Source organism: Orbicella franksi, chromosome 4, assembly GCF_964199315.1.
Source record: "Orbicella franksi chromosome 4, jaOrbFran1.1, whole genome shotgun sequence".
Lineage (NCBI taxonomy): Eukaryota > Metazoa > Cnidaria > Anthozoa > Scleractinia > Merulinidae > Orbicella > Orbicella franksi.
Window position 1 is genome coordinate 7,360,298 of NC_138148.1, and position 20,019 is coordinate 7,380,316.

General features: G+C 39.9%; 1 long non-coding RNA gene and 1 pseudogene across 2 annotated transcripts in view; one reads left to right on the plus strand and one right to left on the minus strand.

The window, feature by feature from the left end:
• LOC145484479 (uncharacterized) overlaps positions 1–20,019 on the plus strand; it is a 154,267-nt gene that overhangs the window by 1,454 nt on the left and 132,794 nt on the right. The window lies entirely within an intron of this gene.
• On the minus strand, positions 14,728–16,347 carry LOC145485092 (putative skeletal organic matrix protein 5; annotated as a pseudogene). The gene is made up of 5 exons (XR_014049141.1): positions 16,221–16,347; positions 15,979–16,110; positions 15,846–15,909; positions 15,383–15,518; positions 14,728–15,247 (listed from the first exon to the last, which is right to left on the minus strand). The product of XR_014049141.1 is annotated as a putative skeletal organic matrix protein 5 (transcript).

The window sequence follows — 20,019 nt, forward strand, 5'->3', positions numbered from 1 at the left end:
CAATGTTTTGCGCTCAAGTACATGGTGTCCCTTTAATGAATGCCTGCCAACGCAGAGCACATTAACTCTGCACGTAAACATAAACTGTGGACTACCGTAATAGTGATTAACAGCTTTCACATTGCTAAAAACCATCGACGCACAAACCACAGAATTGAGTGGCACTCTCTTCAATGCGTAACCTAGAGTAGCTAGAAACTTTCTGTAACCGTTTTGTCTCTAGAGCTAAGACGCTAGCCTACTAACTTTTAGAAACACTCCTGAACAAGTTTACGAGCTTTAATGACGCTAAAATCTCCAAGACAAGTGAAAAATTATTCCCGCAAAAGTCGCTGGTTCAGGAATCACGTGCAAGTAAATGCATATTTCACGGATCATGAAAAAATCGAAAACCAGTTTCCCGAGGACGGAAAAATGTAAATAATATATTTTCACGAAACACGGAAAAAGTAAATCCTAATTAACGTCTCACACAAAGCAAAACTGCCCATTCACGCGTCACGAAAAAAGTATAGGGGACCCTCTGTCAACAATTACCGTAAATGCTCGAATTAGCGCCCCCCCCCCCCTCGAATAAGCGTCCCCCTCCCCTCCCCCCATTTTGTGGACGAGTAATGAGACAACAAAGGGTGTATAGTTTTCGTCATGTGGTATTAGATTTGTCCATTGTTTCAGTTTGTGAACGCCTTTAGTGAACACGTTAAGTATTAACGGTGCCGCGATTTAACCTTTAGGATCAGCTTTTTATGTCAATAAACAGCTTATGTTGGTGTTTACGTGCAGATGATGTATTAAAAAATGATCATGTCAGGCTACGATTTGGGAAAAATTAAATAAGCGCCCCCCCGTCTTATCCTAAATTTGAAATAAGCGCCTCGAGCGCTAATTCGAAGATTTACGGTAATTACAATTTATTCGCCACGTAAAAGCAAGTTTACGCGCAAGTCTGTTCACTGTTTTGCGTTTTGTATTTACTGTTGTTGGGCTTGACTCAGGCAAGACCATGGTTTTGATCCTCCATGTGGATCTCATCAGTTGCCGGTATTTCCCCGGGGTATTTCTAAATTACTGAAGTTCGAGCCTACACGACTTCTACGGCTCGTGACATTTGTACATTTGCCGTTCTCTGTTCGGTCCCTCGACCTTTTTGTTGCTTCCTTCGTACTTATGAAGGGATCTTCATGTTTTGTTATGAAGAGGAATTTTAAGTGGAGTTTACCCTCTTCCCTAGGGAGAAAACTAAGCCAGACCAAGACGAAATTGGCTGATACAATTCTGGCATTCCAAACCGATCAAAGATTATCTGAGATTTTGTTTCCTGTCTGTAGAGATGGAAACTTTTATACGTTCTTGATAGCCAGGTTAACTCTTACATAGACGAGCATATCTCACTTATTCGCCCCTTCTGATCTCCTGCGTACGCTGGAAATGCAAATCAATGCTGGTATTGAACTTTCAGTGCGAGGATTAAAGCCGTGAGCTTTTAGTTTATATAAAAGGAGGTAACTCCAGAAAGCTTACTTTTTTTGTCTTCGCCTATAGCAAGTAAACATTCAGCTTTTCCACTCACTGAAATTTCAGTCTTTGAAGTGCCCGCTATCCTGAAGAAATTCGTCTTGAAAGATCGACTTCGGAGGCCGCCATTTTGAAACTGCCTTAGCAGCCAGGCCGTGATTATGTGACGTCATTCCGCCAGACTCGAAATTGGTGGGAAGGAGAAAAACCTGCAACTGACTTGGCATCCTTCACAAGGTCAGCAAAATCTATTTCTTTCCAAGCGATTATCCACTTCACTATCTTCAATGCTACCATTTCGGAGTTTGGAGAATGTTTGGCTCAAAATAATATGGCCCAAGAGCAGCCGTAACCCAGAGTGGTAGTTAAAAGGGTCTTCGGAAGCCATTTGGACAAACTCTCTTGGACGGAATGACGTTATGAAACCGCGGCCTGGCTGCTGAGTACTATTCAAAATGGCGGCAACGATGTTCGAATTTTGGGCTTCGTTGGAGACAAATTTCAAAAGAGGCTGAAACTTCGGTGGGTGGTTTAACTTAGTGCAACGTTTTTATTAGCGTTGACAAAAAATATATGTTTTTTGGAGTGACCTTTTTTAAACACTGACAACAACAAGGCTGTGAACTTAGTAACTGATTATCTCCTTTTTATTCTACGTCGAGTTTCTTTTCTTTTCATCTCGGGACAAAGTCTGACTCAGTGTTCAGTTCAGGCAGATACTGCATGAAGGAGTTGACGGGCTGCGCTGTCTCCGACTGGCGACTTTGCAAACCTATAGAGTGTTTTCACGTGAGTGTCGAAGGTGTAGTTGGTCCACAGACGTTTATTTTTCTCTTTTGCTTCAAGTTAGTTTTCTTCGAAAGCTTGAGCTACGCGAAAACGGCTGTGAACGTCGTGGAAAAAATAAAAGGTTCTTCTACTTTTGTCTTTCCCCAGCTGCAAGGCCACTCCCTTGGGTTTTGGCTCGTTAATTTCCGACGCGCTAGGTTCATATTTTGCTAAGCTCGCGATGTCGACGAACTCAAGACAAAATAGAGGGTCTGTTAACAGACTACGAAAATAACTCGGATTTGATTTGGCTTTGAATTTCTATGCTACCTGATTGGCTTAAATCACGTGCAAAGACTAGAAGACAGGTATAAAATTCGGACCTGATCGAGGCCGGACTCGTTATTCGTCTTCCATGTTCACGCGAAAATCTGTTTTCAATTTTGAGAGCTAAGTCATTGTTTTCAATTAATAATCTTGAAAGTTGAGCCAAGCAAACTGTAAATGAACGCATTGATTTTCATGTCAAGGAAATCAAAATATCCTTAGTGAAAAGAAAATTTGCTCATAATGTTTGTTTGTTTTCTTAGTTTGCTGCACAATCTGTTAGTAACTGGACACCTGAAAACAACCACAGAAAAAAGATATGTGGTATAGGGTCAAACAACTTCCGATGTAAAAGAAAAAAAAGAAGTTGATGCCAACGATTCGGTAAAGATATACTTAAGTTTCCGGTTGCATCTCTTACGTAAGAAGCCACGGGTAGCCCAAGCTCACGAAACGAATTGAGGTACAATTGGCAATTTACTTGAGTGTTGCGATTGAGGCACGACTCTCTGAAGTAAGCGGTGGAAGTAAGTGACACTTACAGTGACACACTCGGCCATCGCCTCGTGTGCCACTTTTGTTGTTCTTACCACATTTTGACGTCATCTGTGATCTATTTCTAAACAGACGCACAGCAACATGGAATCTATTTGTTAACTAGGGAGAGAAGAAGTAATTATTCTCGGTTAGCTACTATTATTAAAGCTGCCGGAATAGCTTTCTAGTATTTACATGTGCTTTTTCCATCAATAGTAAACCTCAGTTTATTTAAGTTTTTGTTCAGCATTTTCCGCCACGCCAGTACGCCTTAAGTAGTTTGACCAATTGAGCCGGAGAAGGCGGGAGAGCATGCGTATTTGAGAGATAAGCTCGATATGAGCTAATACAAAGCTGGGTCCATTCCAGGATCACAAATGACGTGGAAGATCTTTTTCCGCTTTCCAACGCAATAAAATCATTTCTCCGCCAGGTTTTATCGCAAGCACGAGGTCCAGGACTAAGAAGTAGGTCCTCAGCGGAACCAAGAACCACACGGCGTTTTATTTTGGTAAGCATTCGATCGGACACCTCAAGGTACACGTCTTCATGTTTAGTTCAGTCAGTTCAGCATATTCCGCCACGCCAGTACGCTTATAATAGTTTGACCATTCACCCCAGATAAGGCAGGAGAGCCTGAGTATTTGAAAGATAAGCCCGATATGAGCTTATACAAAGCTGGGTCCATCCCAGGGTCACAAATGACGTGTAAGATCATTTTTAATCAATCATTTTTATTTCTTAATAAATGTGCATTTATGTACGCTTTCCAACGCAATAAGTAGAAGTACGAAGTAGAAGTAGGTCTAGGTCAGAAGTAGGTCCTCAGCGGAACCGAGAACAACACGGCGTTTTATTTTGGTATGCATTCGATCGGGCATCTCAAGATACATGTCTTCATGTTTATTGAAGTTTTTGTTCAGCATACTCCGCCACGCCAATACGCCTAAAATAGTTTGACCATTTAACCCGGATAAGGCGGGAAAGCATAAGTATTTGAAAAATGAGTTCGGTATTGGATATGAGCCAATACAAAGCTGGGGCCATTCCAGGGTCACTTTCTTAGCGTGGAAAGACTAAGTAAAGTGACTACAGGATGCATTTGGATTTCGCCAATTACGTTACCATCACACTGCTGATGTTCAACCCTGCTGCGAGCCAGGCCTGTGACGTAGCAAACTGGTGGACAAGCTTAGGCAGACTCGCCCCAAAATGAACACGTATCTTAGAGGATTCATGAAAAGTGACAGGCTGCTGGGAGACGAAAAATCATTTTCAAACACATGGTACCGTAATGGGTACAAAAATGGCAGTCTCATTTGCCAACATCTTCATGGCCGCGGTAGAAACAGAAATCATTAACCGACGCCGCTTAAAGTCGCTCATTTGGAAAAGATATATCGATGATTTCTTTTCTCTATGGAACATAAACAAAGAGGAAATAAACACGTTTATAGAGCTAGCAAATAACTATCATAACTGAAATTTGCCCCTGTAGAAGGTTATTAGACTTATAACTGTCATGTTAGGGTAAACTCCACTCTAACCCTATGGAGGAGGAGGCACGATGACCCAATGGTTGGTGCAATGGACCCCTATTGTGGATCATTGCATTGTGTTCATACTCTCGTAGTGCCTCTCCTCACCCAGATGTATAAATCTGGGTGAGGTGCGCTTTTACTGATTTATTTTTTTTTAATCGTTCCCAATGCATTGGAGCCATCTAATACTCTCCTTAAAGGTCCTTATGTCAACCACCTTTGTTTTTGTTTATATACAAGAGTTTAGCTATTATATTTTATTCGGAGCATGTCGAAGCAAAGAGAATCACTCTGAAACTACTAAAGATAAAGGGACATACTGTACTTTCAGGAACACAACTTACGTACAGTAAAGTAATAAGATTCCACTTCACCATGCAATATCAATAATTATGATGGCATCCAAAATAGCAGGGCTGACTAGGGTCCTTCAAGAAGCTGAGGACCCGGTAACTACTGTATTATGCCTCAAAGTCATGGCTCCCTTATAAATGAAAAACCTAATATTATAATAGTCCTGCACCTGTCAAGCCCCCATGTTAGCAGGAATAATTTCTACATGTAGACAATAATGACATAAGAATGACAATCTGATGTATACCCTCTCACAAATGGCTTTTTATCCCTGGCGACTCTATAACACCCCCGCCGCCAATCTGTATTATAACGGGCAAGATGTTATACGATAAACTGTTAACCTTAGAAAATCTTCCTCCACCCACTTCAGAAAAAAAAACCCTTATCTTGCGGCATCACAAAAGGGAATCGAAATAAAAGTTATCTTCTGCCGTTCTCAGCCACAAAAGAAGTTAACTTGGCAATGTTCCAGCACAAAATTATACAACATTTTAGCCACGAACAGTATATTATACAAAATGAACAAGGTAGCCTCCCCATCCTGCCCTTTCTGTCCCTCTGATAGTCAAAACATACGTCATTTGTTTATTAGCTGCCCGCAAGCGTCTTCCTTTTGGTATAAGTTCCAAAGTTGGTATTCTACCGTAAGTAACGCGAGTTTACTTCTCTCCGAGCCAGAGGTATTATTTAGAATTACTCGTCCCTATACTCACCGTTTGACACTCAACCACCTCATAATGCTAGGCAAATACTTTCTTTATAGCAACGCTCTAAATAATACAATGTTCGTTTTCAGCCACTTCATCTCATTAGTGCAGGATAAAATCGAGGTAGAAAAATATATTGCTGCCACGTTGAATGGTGAAAGGGAATTTCAACAGAAGTGGAAATTCCTTCTCACCATTTAAGGCGTTTCCCTAAGTAATTTGTTGCGAGGTCTTTTTGTTTAGGTTGCTGTTTTTTTTCTATAATTAAGTAATTACATTGTATTGTAATTCCTTAAGTAACGAAATGTGTAAGTCATAATAGGTAATTATTGCGTATTGTAAGTAAGTAAGGTAATGCCAAGTATTGTAAATAGGTTTTTTTTTTATGTATTGTAAGTGACGTTTGTAAGACAGTAAAAGCATTAGAAATAATAATAATAATAATAATAATAATAATAATAATAATTACGATAATAACGATAATGTAGTGTATTGTAAGTAGGTTAAGTATTGTGTCGTGTTGTAAGTAGAGTAAGGCAATGTAAGTAATTATTTGTTTAGCAATAAAAAAAGGCTTTTTATTTCTATTAAGTTTAAATTTTTTTCTTGTATTTCATTGTAAAAGAGCTAATAAATAAGATGGCACTGTGTTATCATCAGGAAATATATTAAGAACAAATGCACAGAAATAACGAGCAAAGCGTGGCCACGGTCTAACTAACCTTTTTTTGGAGTTTATACGGAGGTATTTATGAGTTTTCAAAGGTTTTGGGGTTCATTTTTCTAAATACGGTTTTCTTTCAGGAATATTTGGGAAAATGGATTTTGCGCTCTCTCTGGCCGAAAAATGGCCGAATAAATTAGCAAAAAATAGCATCGCAAAAATGTCCTCGCGTTAATAGATAAGAATATATCTTCGGGAATTAGATACTAATATTAAAAGAAGAAGTTTTCTGCGCTCTATATTTGTCTGTTTTTCGGTTGCAGATGATAGCTGTCACTGCGGAAAACACATCCTTTGATGAAGATTTGACAACAGCTGTTTTAAAGCAAATTTTAGTCCATAATCACAAAAAGACTTTTCGTTATGTGGCCTGAGTCAAATGGAGCTCATTTTATGGCTATAAAGTGTCGAAGTGCTCTTCTTACACGAGATCTAAAAATTTGCTTGGGTTTTTAGCGGGCGCTTTGAAAAACGCCACCAAGATCTGAGAATTTTCTCTGAAATTCCAACTAATTTGCGTATTGTCAGGGTAACGAAACACTGACACGTGAGCGATAAGCGGCTTAATAAAGTGTTGCTTTAAAAAATCCGCTTCCAATAGCAAAGTATTGCTTTAAAGTGCACCTAATCTCCCAAAATGTTTTTCGCTAAAACGAATCCACCTGTTATTGGAAGCATTTGGGTGAAAAAAAATTTGAATTTGGTTGAATCCTGGATTTTCTATGCCCTTTCAAAGTCGCGCTTGAAGTGTTTAACGACCACGTTTTAGGGAGTCTGGGGCGGGGGTTGCTGATGGCGGCTACCCAGGAACCAAACACAGTGGCGCCTCAGTCAGCTCTCTGTATTATCGTTTTTGCCCGAGAAAATGGAAAATGAAACTGATCGGTCCAGTGCATTTTGGGACTAAAAGTCCAAGTCTTTTTTCAAAATCATTTCTTATTCGTCACTGGAAGCTACTGGAGTCAGAGTTAAGTTTCGTTTCGGAAGATTCCAAAATAAACTTCGATCGAGCACGCTCGACAACTGTGAACTTCACTGCTTAGAGCTTTAAGAGCAATTTGCAATGTGTCAAGTGACAACGGGGAAGACTTCTTTGCGGACGAGCTGCTTGTAAATAAGGAATGGAAAGCTAGATACGAAGTAGAGGAGCAGGGAAACGAAAAGCAGGAAAGAAAACTCGAGGACTGCTTTGAGTGAGCTGGATGGTAATTTCGTCACCTAAACACAAGATCCCCACGCGTGTTTATAACCCGTTTACATTTGCTCTTAGTGAGAATGTATTTTGTCAAGGTATGGTTGTTCTATTAATTCCAGTTTGTGTTTTACTTTCTGGGATGCTTCATGTTTATAAGAGCGACGTAAGTGTTGCAGTTTTCGAGACTTGATGACCTCCGGACGTAGGTACTCTTGTGGCGTCTTCTTTGAGCGGCTCTTTGTTCTTATAAATTTGAAGCGAAGCGAGCTTCTATTCAACGTTTAGTCGATCACCTCATTGGATATAAAGCTTGTTTTGACTCAGTTCTATTAAGTATTGGCCTGGCCCACACTTTGACTGTGACTATAGAGAGCTCAACCAAAACACTCGGATCGATCGACTGAAAATCGCAGAATTGTTTGGACTTGTATTTTTGAAGCTGTGGGAAGCATGGCGGAAGGAAACATTTCATACAATTACCGATTTCACATTTTCACACATTTTAGGTCGTAACTCCAAATAACCAATGTAAATTTTTCTGACAGTGTGCAGTGAAATTCGTCGGATAAGCGAAAAGAATGTGTTCCCTAAGCGGTCCGCATATAGTGTTACGCGGTCATATTTTCGACACTACATTGCACAGAATGTATATCGCACTGCTGATTTCCAAACCTTTCAAAAACTCTGTGAGTCTAACAGTTTTGCTATCTTGTAATTAAATTTATCAATCTTCGACTTTTATCAAAATCGAAAGAGAAATGAGTGTTGGTTGGCGGCGTACGGCTGCGACCTATTAACATCGCAGTATATCGGTCGTGACGCTTCTTGAGTGACTGATCATACAGCTTTGAGGGCTATGCTATAAAACCAGCTGGATTGGAAGATATAGGTTGTCATAAGCATTTCTACAAATTGCTGGTTGGCTTTAAGCAGAAATTTTGCAAATAGCGTTTGGAAGTCTGCGGAAGTAATTCCAATGAGAGTTCTTCAATGGTTCTCACAGACTCACTTGGCTTGTTTCGGTTCGACAAAATCAACCCATCGTTTACGTCTTTATGGTACCATTGACCGATCATCGCCAGTAAATTGTACAGTATACCTTTCTTTCAATCTGGGATATTGTTGCAATAACCAATTGCTGGTTTTCAGTGTCACGCCATTCAAAATAGATCAAAATAAAAATCAAAACCGTTCAATAGATAGAGTCCAGAATCTGAGAAAAGAAAGAAATTAAAGTAAATATGCAAAGACTCTCGCCAAGATTCAGGTCACAGCAATGTTTCTTCTGCAAGATATGCGGAGAAACTTTTTACCCAAATTTATAGAGATTTGTATGGAGACGCCATGCTTGTGCCCATCCGGATGGGCACCAACATGGCGGCCGGAAACCAACAGAAACATGTCACTGAGTTTTGCTTCAAAAGCGTAAATTTATCTCTCGAGGAACCTTAAAACATTAAAATAATACTTTTTCTAATACAAGAACTGTTCAGATAGCCAAATTCCCCGAAATAAGTCACTTTTTTAACCAACATGACAGCTCTCTCAGCCGTCATGTAAATGCCGCGTCACGCAAAAACTTAGAAATTCAAGCGTAGTGTATCACGAAACCAAGAACCCATTCGGAGCAAAAATTTGCACGAATATTAGTTTTCAGCTGCTCTTATACATCATGAAAGTAAAATGTCAGAAGGATCAATAGTTTTGTAGTTTGAATTTCAGTGACGTCATGTGAATACCGGCAATAGCACCTCTGGAAGGCGTTTATGTGCGCTTTTCAAATGTGGACTACCCCATTCTGAAGGAAATGAGAGGACGTGAAATATTCAACCTTCCTGGGTAGACGTCACAATAAACGCTGGACCCATTCTCCTCAAACTCGGTCGCGAAACAAAATGGCGGCGTTTTGGTGTTATTTTCGAGATTTCGTCAGGGCACAGAAAATCGAGGATTTAACAGAATCCAAAAATATTTTCGCAGAAGTGTTTCAAATAACAAGTAGATTCGTTTTAGCGAAAAAAAAGTTGGGGGTTAGGTGCACTTAAAGGTTTTCAATTCGATTAATCTGATGCTGCGATGGATGTGGTGATAGAGTATATTGTATGAAACGAGACAGGATGTTCATCACAGAGACTTGTCTCTCTTTATAGGGAGAGGAATACAGAGAAGCTAAAACCCACTAAAATCCTACTGAAACCCCTCCAAACGCCATAAAAACACAAGTTATACAAACAACAGGACAGGAAAGTCGATTTTGTTATTTTTTCCCCTATTTTGAACTATTTTGTACGATCGGTTTTTAGCTCTTATTAACCGAGCAGGAGGTTTGTATGGGAGAATCTTGACCGAGGTCGTGAGTACAGACCGAACGCAGTGAGGTCTGTACACAAAGAAGAAAACAAAGAAGAAAACTTTAATTCGTTTAATGTAACTGGTTTGCTGACATTTTGCTTGCGAACGGCGATGAGCTTAACTTAAACCTGCCGATATTTGCTCGTCCTCTTTACTTCTTTTTTTTGTCATCAGGCTTTTTGGCACTTCCATAAATGATTGAGAAGAAAATAAAAGAAAATGGTGAACATTTTTGTATTTAGTTTGCTACATTTTCAACGCAAAATGAAACCGGTCTACAGATGCCGGTCTAGATGGGAAAATCTAGACCGCGGTCAATATCGATTTCAGCCAATCAAATTCGTAAATTCGGTAGTTCCCAGTCCTTGTGAGACACAGCCATATAATAAACTCCCATACAAACTCTTATAATAACGTTGTTACGCAATGTCATGTTGACGGTTCCCAAAGCAGCTTGGGCTACCAGTGTATAAGGCCCACTCTTTAGTAGAAGCTGTGCCATGTGACAACGGTAAATTTGTTCCGAAAATGAAACAGTAGCTCCAGTGTAAACCTATAACATTTAGAGCTTGAGTAAAACTCACCTTTAGTATGTCAAAAGGTCGCAATCTTGAATCTGATGAGCCGATGGAGTTCTCAATTAGAGGAGTTTTAGCTCAATGCGAACGACCTGAACTCGTCTCTCCTTCCAAATCACAATAAAATCCCGGTACGTGCACCGCTGTGGTAATGTTTTGACAGCCATCACGTGAACACATTCCCGCTTACACGTGTTGACTTTTCAAAGATCACCTACACCCAGGGAACTCTGGGTAATTTTCGAAGAAAAAATCTCGCCATAAATTTTGAATTAATGTCGAGTTTTTTGGCAGAAAATAATGTTTAGCGAAGCAAGGCCCAGGCCTCGGCTCGTTTCAACCTCTCGACTTAAGCTCCGTTGGAGGGCGTTTCGCCTGATAAATTCGTCTCCGCGTTTGGTTCTTTACACGTAGCTGTCGTTCGCCGGGTTTTCTTGCGCTTTTTCGCCCCTCCATCCCTCTCCTTTTTTCTCCGTTCCTTTCCTTACCTCCTCTTCCACCGGTTTTTATCAGTGTGACTCGGTGCAAAGCGCCTCGCTGTGGTAGCGGTTTCCATAGCAACCGTCCAAGCAACTACTCCCTCTCAAGCACCTACCCCCCAACTCGCTACGGGGATCAGACCCTGGTGCCTCGACCCTTTGCATCCCCTGCTACTCCTCGCCGGTTGTCGCGTAGCGCAAACATTAGCAGACTCCCAGATTAGGGTTGGAGGGTTATGGGCTCAAGCTAACTCAATATACGCACACTAAGCATGAACGAATTCTTTAATCTTCCATGATTTATTTCATTATTTTATATAATTACAATACTTTTATTGCTTAAGCATTTAAATTTACTTTTATAAACGCAAACTACCTTTTAGTAGGTCGGAGAAAAAAAGCTGCCCACTCCAGGATTCGAACCGGCAACCTTCGAACCGACTTCCGATTACCTGACTGAAACCTTACCACTTCCCCATCCTGCAATCACGGTTAGGTTGAAACCGCTGATTGCACGATTGATGATTATCGCGCCGGCTTAAAAGATTCGCACAGCGAGCTAAAGCGAGCGACTACGGATTTAAATGGCTGTTGTTTTCTGCTGAAATCATTCAAAATGCTTACCTAATGACTTGTTTTTACTGGCCATGTTATCTATCATGGATATTTTAGATGCCGGACGGCGCGTATTCTTACACGTAAAGGTCATCCCCGAGGGACAAGTACTCCGGTAAATCTCGGCCAGGTAGCTTCCCCCGGGTATCTGCCGCGAAGAGTATTAAACCCTGACCCTGTTTAATGCTAGGAATGGGTTAAGGCGGGACCTACAGCGTTTATAAGGCCACTAGGTCAGTAGTCTCTAACAGAACAAATGGCAGAGAAATTTCTCCATAACAAATTTACCATACATCTTTAAGTAAAACAAGTCCAAGTCCAGTCCGCATTCTGAAGTCCTAGAATTACCATAGTCCAGTGACTTTAATTGTAATTATCAACTCGTCTACCTTCGCGTAAAATTTGTTCGGTTTTTTTCGTCTTTTCCATGTCTTCTTCATCGGCAGAAAACCCTTCTTCGGCTATTTTCAACTCTGAAAATCCTACGGAATCTCGAAGTTAAGGATTTTGCTACGTCCAAATCTACCTCGCCAGCGAGTTCGTCTAGAAACTATTTTGCTTTGTTTTCGTTGATAATCTCTATCCTGAGGAGATCTTTTAGCCAGCGCAATTGAAGGCATTATGCCTTTCCTCAAATATGCTATAGTCTTGACTTTAATTGTTCTGGTTCATGGCTAACAACAGCCTTTATTGTCAGCTAGATACAACATGTACAGCAGCCATTGTTGTCAGATATATCTTGCAATGCTTTATGGGTAGCTATACCGTTGCGACACGGAATGCACCTTCCCGCCAAATCAACTCATTTTATAAGTCTAAAAGCAGGTCAAAACATTCACACTTTCGTAGGCACGGTGCCTACTGCTTGCCATGTAGCTCCCCAAAATACCTTTTTTGAGCCCTTGAAGTGACCTGCTTTTAGACCTGGTCTGTTTTGGCCTGACACAGTCGCAAACCAAGATTTGATCTGTTGGCGCTTAAGAGCACCCTTGGAATCGCCAACTGCCGCAAACACTCAGTTCTTCGAATGCTGCATGTCAAGTTACCGATCGCCAGACTTAAATGATGTCCTTTGACCACCAAAACAGCTACTGAGAAAGCACTCTGCTACCTACACGTTAGTAAGCTTTCGGTACGAGAAACGAACTTCTTTAATTTTAGTTCAATTGAATAAATTCTTCTCAACATATCTTAAAAGAGCGTGAACGAGTCAGCTTTATTTCGTTTCTATAACATTGTAAGTTAAGCATCAAGCATAGGACTGTTTTTCGTTAAGCTGGGCATTTATGCACTGGAATTTTAGCTGATACAATTTAGGTACCCTATCTAAGGATCGGGAACACAATTCCAAAAGGGGTAAAAATGATACCCTATTTGAGGATAGGTAGCCTAAAACACCATACCCTATCCGGTGGCACATACCCCTAGGGTGGGGACACTCATGTAAAAAGCACGGGGGTGCTCGTCGAAAATTTCGGAAAAAAAACCGTAAGAGGTGCCAAGATCCTGTTTTGTGGGCGTGGCTTGTAATTTTATCTCCCCCAAGAGATACCAATTCTTACATAGCACTTTATCTCCTGTCATATTTTTTCTGCTCAATACCCTAAAAGGGACCGCAAAAGCTCCCCGCTGTGGACCTTTTGAGGCTAAACACCCTAAAAGGTACCAAGAGCACCCCCGTCATTTTATATGAGAGTTCCCCCTCCTCCCTTTCTATTCCCGCTCGATTAGCCTTCGCCATACTCGTGTAGTGTAAATTGTAATTTGCGATTTTTAATGGAATAAATAAACTGTATTCTCTGATTCAAGGAACTTTTAAGTGCAATGAAGGAACGAACATGTTTGTAATCAATCAAGTCTTAATTTTAAGGACAGAAACATCTTTATCAGTTAGCCTATGGACTCGATAAAGCAATTCTAAAGGATAAAAAACGTAACAAAAATGTGGATTTGGTCTCATTTGATAGAAATTAAGTGGATTATAGTTATTTACCTGTAAAGCCGACTGTGTGAATAACACATTCAGTTTTTTTGTTAGAACTCATTACAGTCGTAACGATCAAAACAGCATAAGTGTTCCACCTAAATAACCTTAAATATTATTTGTATCACGCAACATACACAAACTCGTTAGAATTTTTTTGACAAGCCTTGTAAGATGTATAACATGAGTCATGACCGTTTCAAATATCGCGCGCTGGCTGGCTTAAAAAGCCTTTTTGATTAAAACAGTGCTTAGTCATTTTCTATCTTTTTTTTGTCCTGGCTATATTTTAAGTTCCTTGCAATTTTTGGAAGCTTAGTTTGAGGTAAGTTTTTAACATGTGTTTTAACTTTTTGCTAGTTTGGCTCCTTTTTGGGGTGGTACTAGGTGCTATTAAGGAGAAGCCAACAACCAATTTCAAATAAAATCTTCCTGAAACTGGAATATTTTTGGATATTCAGGTAATACGATATATTTTCCTCACAGATGACTGACTTTCACTGATAACAGCGAACTTTTAGTTTCATTGCATAATTTTCATTTTAATCCAGAGGATTATCCGTTACTTAAAGTAGCTCAGTCACGGTGTTTTGTCTTTTTTGTTTTTTTGGCCAGGTGAAAAATGTCAGTTCAAATGAAAGGAAACCTGACAATAATAGTTTACTAAGATAGAAAAACATCAAAGAGATAATAATAAAACATAAACGAACAAGGATGGTCAAGGATGACGAAGATTGAGACGGATTACAAACGACGAATTTGAAAAATTGAGACTAAACTTTTCAAACTGTGCAAACCGTGACTGAGCTCCTTTAAGTAGACAGAAAGTAGCTTCGACTGAGAATGGCGAGCAGACAACAGAAACTCTCCCAGCTCTGTGCAATAAATCCAATATAAACACCGTAAAATAAGTGAAAAAAAAAACGACGACATTTTCTTCCATTCACCACATTTTATTTAATATTTAGTCTACAGTACACTTATTCTCTAAAAATAGGAGCTATTATGCAAACGATTCTTTGATAGGGCTTCGTCATACAGTGTTCTCATCACTGCACCAAAATATAACCCATGGCTTTGATGTGTTTGTCTCCATTATCTGTTAAGTGCTTTGCCTCGTTTCCACACGTGTTGGAGTCATCAGGACGTCCTCCTGTACCAAACCCGATTCTCGAGTCAGGAAAGGCGCAATTGTTTTCGTTGTTACCTAGGAAACCGATTCTTGCTTTGGACCAGCCCTGAACACTACCTGCAGCATTGAACCCTTCCTTGTTACACTTTCGCTGTAAAGAGGCCTGTGAACCAATCAACGTCTTCCACGTGTTACGACCCAGTGAGGTGGCGCGGTATCTTCCATCAGCGATCAGTGAGTACAGAGAGTTGGCATGCCTGTTAACGACCATGAACTTGATCTGAGTGCCTATCTTCATACCAAGACAGATCTTGGAGAAGGGAGTGTTCCAGTAGGTCGGTAACTTGGTCTCTTGAAAATCAAACCCAGTGTGGCCACCCGGACGGTTAAAATCATTCTTGTTGGTCCAGACTGGGGAATTGTAGTGGAAGGTTGACTAGTTGAAAGGAAAGAAAAAAAGCACGTTTTCAAAAACCTGACAACGTTACTGAACTCTCCTTTTGCCTTGTTCACCTACCAAGCAAAACGGCTAAATAAACCAGGATGTTTGCTTTCATCTAGTTTTTTATACCTTATGGCCATCAGTTTTCATGACCAGTGTCCATCCGCCTCCTCCGCATGCGCCAATACCCTGGTTGGTCATATGACAATACACAGGGATCTTTCCAGTGTCAGTCTGCAACATGTAGGCTTTATTCACTCGGACACTGATAAATGAAAATAACTTACTTTAGGTTCTATCATACAAAGATTCTGTGTTTTACTGCTTATCAATTCGAAGTCAGTCAAAGTTATCCTTGGAGAGGTTTAAAGTAAATCTTTATTTTTGGACAATTCATGATCAGATCTCTACCTTTATTGTATTTACTGGAAGTCCATGACAAAAATCGATCAGTGGTTTCTAGCTGCGACATTTGTATTCTCGCTACCCACATACAGAAGCTTCTCAGTGCCTCCCCACTATTTTAGTGTCTTAGGCCTTGTCAGAAGCATGGTGAAAATAAACGTGAAAAACATTTGTACTGTTAACTTACCCGTTGTCATACAGTTCCTTGCAAGAAGAGGCTGTAATGAAGAAAATTCAACTCATATAAAGCACTCTTTACAGAAAAGGGACAAAGAAACGATAGAATGAAGAGCCAATGAGATCGGTTGCTGCAAGTTTACCTGGCGGGGGCTGCAGCGACATTGAGATGTTTTCAACTGCGTAGAGATTTTCCAACTTCGTTTCCAACTTCATTTTCAAAGTCTTAATGGCTGACCAGACATCTGTCCAATCAGACGTGTCAGATTCAGCACCTGATCATAAAAATCACATGTACGTTAATTGTTGCTCGCTATTTAAAGGTTTAAACAACAGATTTAAACCATTCGATACATCGGCAAAGTAGAAACATTTCTGAAAGTACCTTGACATAGGCTTTCGATCTCATCCAACTTTGCAAGGACAGTCTTGCAAGTTGGCCTTTCACCAGCATTCACGAAAATGGTGAAATACACGAGACAAACAACTGCAGGGAATTTCAACGATACCATTGTTTAGTTTTAAAACCGAACGCTAAGTAAGGCTTTCAACGACCACTGATAATTAAAAATTTGAAGAATCCGTTCGTTTATAAACCCTTTCATCGATGCTTTACATTCAATCTATTTTCTCCTTACACAAGCCTAGAGGTTTTCTTCCTTCTTCCGTGGAGAATTTTAAGTCAATCAGTTCTCAGCTAATGATTGGTTCTTGCTTTTGTTAAAACCAAACAACCAATAGCAAGCTAGCTCAGGGTGATAACGTTTTTGAAGAGAGGTAAAATAACCATAGATACTCGTTATAAATTATATATTGAGTATTTAAGTTTTTGTTACCTCCCATTAAGTCAAATAACCTACAGTATGTTTGTTTTGAAATAGCCGAAGAGCGCAGACAAGAAGCTGGTCAAATAACCATAGCTACAAAATTTCTGGTTTACAAAAGCTATTGAGTGTTAAAATTATAAGTTTCACTACTCGCTTAGAACCTGTGGTAGAACATTCTTGGATCAGTTTTCGTTCTTAAGCTTGTAAACATCGAAATAGCAATTTATGGAAAAAGTCGGAACTTGTAAGTGAATTACAGTCCGTCTTCTCCAAATTGTTCACTTGCAGGTTTTGTTGCAAACGGTTAAGTTTTATATTACTACCGTTGTTTCTTTTGGCTGGATATTTTCAGGACATAGGCTAACTTTTAAAAAGGAACATTTTGACAAACTATTCCTTGTCAAAGGAAATCAGGCAAATTATTTTGGTGCGCATGCTTGCTCTTGCAAGGCCTTCTGTTTGACAAAGAGGTATTTTGATGATTATTGACATTGATTGAGAGTTCCAGGTTCCTAACATCGAGTCAGTTGTTAACCAGTGCAGGGGGAAGTTCAAATGGTGAGCTAATTAAAGTTCCCAAAAGCTACAAGTTAATGTCTACTTTTTCTTTGACGTTTTACAGACTACAGAAATTGGGACAAATGAAATTGTTTAAAGGCTGATAATCGATTTACTGCTTATTTACCGTCTATTAAGTCAAATAACTATGGAGGTTTTGCTATGAAATTGTAGAATAGCCAAGCCATGAAGAGAGATAAAGAGCCATGATTCATTTACACTGTTTTTTTGAGACGATACTAACATTGGTCTCGTTCTTGTACCGATTCTTGTGCCGATTCGGAGGTTTTTTAAATTAAAATTACCTCTACGAAGGAGTATAATTTAATTAAGACATGAAATTGTTGTTTAAACAGGTATTGAATATACGCGGGTTTAATAAGTGAATATTTACCGCCTAGTAGGTCAAATAACCAATTGGATGTTTGTTATAAAATAGCAGAATGGCCAGGACCCGGGGATGCAGTGTGTGCCGCGAAGGGTCTGACCCTATATTTAAGGATGAAGTAAACGCAAAATTGATACCCTATTTAAGGCACAAACCAGAAAAATGACACTCTGTTCAGGGGAAAACAAAAACTAAGAATGGCGTGAACGGGTCAACTTTATTTCGTTTATAACATTGTAAGTTGAGCATCGAGCATCGAGTTTGTTTTTCATTTAGCTAGGCATTTATACACTGCAATTTGAGCTGATACAAGTTAGGTACCCTATCTAAGGATCACGCCAGGAACACAACGCCAACAGGCCTAGAGTTAAAAAAATAAACCCTAGTTAAGGGCAGAGAACCTCAAACACCATATCCTATCCCGCAGAACATACCTATATACCCAATATGTGGGAGTACCTCGCCCGGGGGCTAAGGTTAAGAAGATAATAAAATAAATCATAGACATGCACGTTATTCGGCTCACAGTAGTTTAGATGGCCAAGCAAGATAAAAACAGTTTTGAAAATGCCCTCAGAGGTGGGACGTTCAAAACATATTTTCAATAAATGTCAGTTCGAGTGCGTTGAAATTAAAAGCGGTTTACAAGAACAACAAATAAAGTGTACACGTGCTGACTAGCGGTTGGTGTTATAGGACATGAGGAACGTCGTATTATTTTACTCTGATAATCGATTTACTGCTTATTTACCGTCTATTAAGCCAAATAACTATGTACGTTTTGATATGAAATTTTACATGTAGAATAGCCTAGTTATGAAGAGATTCATAGATTTATTTACATTGGTGTTTTGAGGCGATATACTGACATTGGTCTCGTTCTTGTGCCGATTCGGAGACTGAACGTGTCATTTTCAGGTTTTAGACGCTTCCTCAGTGAGTTCCTGCTGAGATCTCCGTTTACGACTGCTTCGTTGTCGATACTCCTTTCATTTGACTCCTGAAACTTACCCTTCTGTGCATCACGGTCTTATCAGAATCTTGTTTAAATAAGACCAAGCTTAAAATGCAGCTTTTGCTGTGTAGAGTGGGGCTGGTACTGTGACTTTAAAGGTTTATAGCGGAGCTCCGGTGGCCCGAAGGGTCGCCAAGCGGAGCCCCATACTCATATAGGAAACAAAAAGAAATAACACGCAAACTGCGGTGATAAACATGGCAATAAAACGCATGTTAAAAACCAAGTTCATTTACTTGACGTTTCGTATGTTTCAACATACATCTTCAGAAGTAACCGTTAGGAATAGAAGTAACAACTAAATTTGAATTTAAAATAAGTAACTAATTAACAATTACAATGACAAAAGCTGAGAAAAAATTGCATATAAACAATGCAAACTAATAAAGATAAAGCTTTTCGCTGCTTACATTATCATTTAGAGTGGGTTGTAATTCCCTTATCAGAAAAAGAAACCCACGAGTTGATTTTCTCGTGGTTATCATGGCTAGCGGTATTGCTCGTGGGCGCGTACGCACGACGGCGACGACGGCGACGGAGTTGACCAACATGGCGGCCATACTGCAAATAATAGGTTGAAAGACATGCAGCCTTGGTTTACCGTGTACTTCCTTGATATTGGACATCCGTGTTATGATCAACTGACACCTGTCAAAACAAGGCATCCGCTGTTTTACAGCTCCTCGAGGTCACATGTTGTTTTTTTGAAGTTGACCGCTGACAAAGTGCTGGTTATCGACTGGATCGCGGGCTCATATTAGGTTAACTTGTTGGAAACAGGGCAGGATTGCTCGGAAGCCGGTTAACGCTAACCCAGGATTAAAAGTTAACCAAATTATAACTTTTTCTTCTATACAAATGTTTTTTGCTGTTTTGTTTTGTGTATAGGGTGATTATTAAAACTCAAAACAGAAGGCCAAACAATATACAGAAAACCTCACCGCAAAGTTACAAAACTCAAATCAAAATTCTACCTTTTTCTGGGTTAGCTTAATCGGGCTTTGAACAACCCGGCCCAGGAGCTACGCTTTTAGGCTGTCCTAAATCTATATATTATCAGTTTATTTTGTCCGGTACAGTTATATTGACGTAAAACAGTTACACTTGAAAAACCCATTTCTGCAGGAAAACGTATTTCCCTGGGTGAAAAGGCCTCGTGTAATCACAGCTATTTGTTTTTTTGTTTGTTTGTTTGTTTGTTTTTTCATTACTCGGGCCTCCGTGGGAAAGCCCGATTCATAAAATGCAAACCGTTCTTGGTCGCCAAACTGGGGGGTCATGGTCCTGGGCGCTCCTAGCGTAGACCGTAGAAATTAGGGACGAGAACGTGACATCTTTCCGTATACAGAATGGGATGTTTCGCGGTGAAAGTTTTGGCAAGAATGGCGTCTTATAC